Consider the following 6,000-nt stretch of genomic DNA (forward strand, 5'->3'; position numbering starts at 1 on the left):
CATTTTCTGATTTATTTGTTAACATCATTATTGTGATTGGATGTAAAACTTCCTGCTTTAAATGCAACCAATAACATGATTCATTTCTAATTTGAAATTTTCATTACTGTTAATGGCTGTCACCCCTCCCCCACCCCCTTCGCACACACTAGTCTGGCCCTGGTCTTGACTCTGTCTCACCCTGCCATGGTGTTGGTCTTGACTTGGTCTCAACCCTTCAAAGTCTTGGTCTTGTCTCAGTCTTGATACACTCTGGTCTTGGTTATGACTTGATCTCGGTTTAGGTGGTCACTACAAGACAGATCTTTTGACATTTTACAATATGAAAGCTCTGTATTACTTTTACTTCACTTTTTGAAAAAATGAAATATTCAACTTTGCTACATTTTATTTTGAGGAAATTAAAAGGACATAAATGCACATTTTTGGCGACTTGTCCAGGGTGTACCCCGCCTTTCGCCCGTAGTCAGCTGGGATAGGCTCCAGCTTGCCTGCGACCCTGTAGAACAGGATAAAGCGGCTAGAGATAATGAGATGAGATGCTCTGTATTAATCATGTATTAAACTTGTGTTAAATATATTTAAGAGCTATTACAGCCTATAGATAACACTCAGGATATTTTGCTACTGAAACTTCAATAGCTAATGTTAGCTTTCGTTATATGTACAGTTAATGATCAAAATGATGTCCATGTCAGCATAGTTCACTTGGTTAGTTAGCATAACTGTTCAAAATTACAGATATAGAATATTCTTGTGTCAATTGTAGATGGAAAAAGATAATTTGTAAAGAAATTAGATTTTTAAATTTTTCTTCATCAGATGCTTACTTAACATGAGTAATTGCCTTGATTACTACTTTTACTCAAGTGTATTATCGCTATAGTAGAGTACTTTTATTCTTTCCACCACTGATCCCCAAACATCCCTCCTCATTTTTAAAAGCCTTGCTCATAGGACTCTAAGCCATTGGTTTAAAACTGAAATCATGAGAACATGACCAGCTGATGTCCAGATGTATTTAACAAATCAAGAAATGATTTGACGGCAAAATATTTATTAATCTAAACTGTATTCATTTCATGTTTAGCAGTAAAATTTAGCTTCAATTATTCTGATAAACCTCATATATCCAGATTTGTCTTGGTCTTCAGAGAGACCTCATATCTTCTTCTTCTGGCTGCTCCTGATTAGGGGTCGCCACAGTGGATCTTTTGTCCCCATTGCTCCCTGTCTTCCGCATCCTTCTCTACCACACCTGCCACTTTCATGTTCTCGCTCACCACATCCATGTATCTCCTCTTTGGCCTTCCTTGTTTTCATGTGCCTGGCAGCTCCATCCTCAACATTCTCCTTCCAACATGCTCTGCATCTCTTCTCAGGATGTGCCCATACCATCTCAGTCTCATCTCTCTTAGCTTAATTCCCAAGCTCTCCACATGTGCTGTCCCTCTGATGTGCTCGTTCCTTATCCTGTCCAATCTTGTCACTCCCATCGCAAACCTTAACATCCTCAACTCCGCCACCTCCAACTTTGCCTCCTGTCTCTTCATTAAGGGTACGGTCTCCAATCCATATATCACAGCTGGTCTCACTACTGTCTTACATGTCTTACCTTTCACTTTTGCTGGGACTTTCCTATCACAAATGACTCCCGAAATCCTTCTCCAACTGCTCCACCCTGCTTGCACTCTCTTTCTCACCTCACTATCGCAGTCCCCATTTTCCTGCACAGTTGACCCCAGGTACTTGAATTCACCAACTTTCTTTACGTCTACTCCTTGCATCTTCACTCCACTCTCTTCCCCTTTCTCATTGATGCACATGTATTCTGTTTTGCTACTGCTCACCTTCATTCCTCTTTGTTCCAATGCATACCTCCATCTCTCCTCTCCAAACCCAACTCAACCTCCTTTCTACTTTCACCACATATCACAATATCATCCGCAAACATCATGTTCCATGGTGACTCTTGCCTCACTTTGTCCGTCAAGCTATCCATCACTGTGGCAAACAAGAAAGGACTCAAAGCAGATCCTTGATGGAGTCCCACCTTCACCTTGAACCATTCAGTCATTCCAACTGCACACCTCACTGCTGTTTCGCTGTTCTCATACATGTCTTACACCACTCTAATATACTTCTCATTCACTCCACACTTTCTCATACAATACCCAGAGAGACCTCATATAGTACGGCTTAATCCGAATGTTTTGTAGTAAAAATAGCTACATTACATTGCAAGCATTTAGCAGATGCTCTTATCCAGAGCAACATACAACATACCCAGCCTGGGGAGCAGTTGGGGGTTAGCTGCCTTGCTCAAGGGCACTTCAGCCATTCCTGCTGGTCCAGAGAATGGAACCGGTAACCTTTTGGTTCCAAAGCTGCTTCTCTAATCATTAGGCCATGGCTAAGCTTAATATTCACAGGAAGTCAGATTCCATGGATGTTATGGTATAATAACTGGATCAATTCATGTGCCACTATGAGATTGATAAAACTCATCTTGATGTCTGGGAGTTTTTTTTTTGACTGTCTTTTACTGGCCATCAAGATTAGTGTCCTTCCTGAAAATATTCATGTTGACAGAGGTGAAACATTGTCAATGTGCCTGCAGGGTAACAAATAATTGGCATGGCTTGGCTAGCTTCTACATGCTACAGTGGAATTTAACTACCCATGAGCTTTAAAATGTATTTGGCTTTCAGTATCTTTTCACTACCTCTCCTTTTCTCTCCCTCTCATTCTGGCAAATGCTTAGATGAAGCACATTCACACTTTCTTCTGTTCTACAATTGTGGAGCTTGCTGAGATAGGGTAGTGAGTGGTTATTTGCTTAGCCTGCAGCAGGCAGGAGAAACCTTGCAGAGTTGGACGCAGTGCTGTTTCCTCTGCCTGTCCCAGGGGCCGCTAGACAAACACACTCAATAGTTACCCGAGATCCAGACCTCCTCTCTGATAGTTCACAACATGGCCACTATGTTTTCTCTTATCTGATCTTCAGCTGGTGTGATCAGTGTGTGAGTGTGTATGTACATGTGGGTGCATGCAGGCCCCAAAGGGAGCATTAATCAACCCCAGTGACCACAGACGAGTCTGAAATCCACCTCCTATCTTTGCTAAGTCTCTGTATAATACAATTACATGCCAAAATATCTGTAGTGATGCATTAATGCATCAACCCTCTTTTGACTCTCTATGTAGATTGACCTGGACATATTTTTTGTATCCTTGTATGGCAGCATTGCTGCTTCAGGATGTTTCTGAATAAGATCTGGCACTTTAATGGAATTTGTATTTGATGTTAGGTATTTCTAATCGATTTTTTGCATATTCATGGGTTTTTGTGGCATGTGTTATGGAGTAAAGGGAAGAGTGGTAAAGAGGGAGGGCTAGTTGAAGTGGGATGTGCTTTAAAAAAATCCTGTCCATAGCTTCTTATCCATCTGGGTTTCCTCCAAGAAGTCTGGAATGCTCTCTTTTCCCCCTTTCACTTTTTCCATCACATTACATTTGTTCAGTGTATTTGGCTCTCCTTGCTCTCTGGTGATGTTAAATGAAAATTTTAATAAACTTATGAAGCGCATCTCATCATTTCAGCTTTCTTTTGGGCTATTAAACTTTCTACTGTTTCTAATGTTCATCTTCCCAGTATCTCATTTCATACTGTAGTTTCACTCTCAAGAACTATTTCAAAAGTCTGTTCTTCTTTTGGGTGAACAGTTATGGTTGAACAAAAGCCAGATGTGGGCAGGCCAACTCATGCTTTTTTTCCTTTTCTCAAGCATGATTTCTTTTAGTTTCAGCAGTAGATGACGTGGCTGCAGGTCCCAAGGAAGGACTTCAAGGCCTGCACTTTGCTGTACACATTGTCAGAAAGAGAAGGAAAAAATCCTAATGATATACAAACAGAGCCAAAAAGATTTAGAGACTTGCAGCTGCAGTATGAGTTGCTGTTGAGCTCCTCCTTCAGGGGGAAGATGGGTCAGAATTTAGGATAGTCTCCAGTCGAGAAAAACATAACATTAGAAACAGGGTAGCAATACTGTGGGTGCTGAGTTACTCTTTATTAAGGCTTAAGCTAGTAGTTTTTATATGGTCTACCCTAGTCGATGACATGGTTTATAACTTGAGGGCATTTCAAATGTAGCCTAAAATGGTCATAAATCAACAAAGCAAGTATCATGGTGAATTGCAACTTAGTTTAGTTGTAGGATTTGAATCTAAGGTCTAAACTCAAAAGCAAGAGAGCTGAGAAGGAATGAAAAGAACTTAAGGAAAAAGGATATAAGGCATGGAACTGTTTTCTTTTTTCCTTTTGTCTATTTTGGCCAGATGTGTTTCTCTTCTCTGCCTACCCTCAGCTTCTGTGATTCATTTTCCACAGGCACAAAAGCTGTTGCCCCTCCCTCCAATAGTTTTCTTCTCTCTCTCTCTCTCTCTCTCTCTGTCAGGCCTGGAAAAAATATACAGCAGAAGGAAGGAATGATGTATTTTTAAGGTACCGGTACATACATGTGAACAGAAGATGGTGGCATTCTTGTCTTACTCCCGATTAGACCATCTGGTTGTTTGGCTGACCGGTCTGAGGGTGTTTACTCTTCCTAGGGGCAAAGAATTCTTTTCAACAAGGGGCTATAATTTAGGAGGTAGGTCTTGCATACATCACTCTCACTGAAGTTGCGAGGAACACCCTCCCTCATCAAGGTCTCGTCAAGCGCCCTACCCTCCTCCAAATTCCTTGTATTTTCCCACCTAGAGATGTAAACAGGAGGAACAAGCCCTCACAGCCCACCCCACACAGGGGCTTCCCTATCACTTTACATTAGTTTACAAGGTGATGTAATTGAATTATAACTTAAGAGATTAAATGAAAGCACTATTTAATCTCAGTTTCAAAATGACACATTAAAACATTTTATAGCTACAAGAAAAGATTTAAAAAATGACATCTATTCTTAAAGTGAGCCCTGTGTGTAGGTTTTTATGCATTTGTCCCTTTTATAGCCTGAGGCAGGTAGCATGCCCTGTACACACACCCCTGCAAAGAGTCATAATTTTCTGGGAGGCATTTTGAAAAAAGTATCCTTTTTTTTCAAAGATATTTGAACATGCGGTCCACTGTATGCTCTACAACCACTTCCAGGAAAACAAACTTCTGTCTCCTCTCCAGTCTGGCTTTCGTCCACATCACTCTACATTAACTTGCTTCACTCATGTAACGATCACTCTGCTAACGAACACTGAGAAGGGACTGCTAACTGGACTGATATTCCTAGACATAAGTAAGGGTTTTGACACTTTAGAACATAACATCATGCTAAATAAGCTATTATTTATTGGCCTAAATCCCTCTGCCATCCAGTGGTTTAGATCCTATATGCAGGCTTGTAGTACTTGAGTCCAGGACTCGGACTCAAGTCCGACTCGTGCCCTAATTTTAAGGACTCGTGACTCAACTTGGACTTGAGCACTGATGACTCGGACTCGGACTCAGACTCGGATATTAACTGCATTCGGACTTATAAATTGGAGATGAGGACTCTGATTTTTTTCTTTATTTTTTGTAACATGCCAAAATAATTTGGCATAAGATATTTATATCTACATTATCCATCCATCTGTTATCTGTAGCCGCTCATCCTGTTCTACAGGGTCGCAGGCAAGCTGGAGCCTATCCCAGCTGACTATGGGCAAGAGGTGGGGTACACCCTGGACAAGTCACCAGGTCATCGCAGGGTTTACACATAGACACAAACAACCATTCACACTCTCATTCACACCTACGGTCAATTTAGAGCCACCATTTAGCCTAACCTGCATGTCTTTGGACTGTGGGGGAAACCGGAGCACCCGGAGGAAACCCATGCAGACACAGGGAGAACATGCAAACTCCACACAGAAAGGCCCTCGTCAGCCGCTGGGCTCGAACCCAGGACCTTCTTGCTGTGAGGTGACAGTGCTAACCACTACACCACCATGCTGCCCTATATCTAC

This window comes from Neoarius graeffei, chromosome 16, assembly GCF_027579695.1.
Source record: "Neoarius graeffei isolate fNeoGra1 chromosome 16, fNeoGra1.pri, whole genome shotgun sequence".
Taxonomy (NCBI): Eukaryota; Metazoa; Chordata; class Actinopteri; order Siluriformes; family Ariidae; genus Neoarius; species Neoarius graeffei.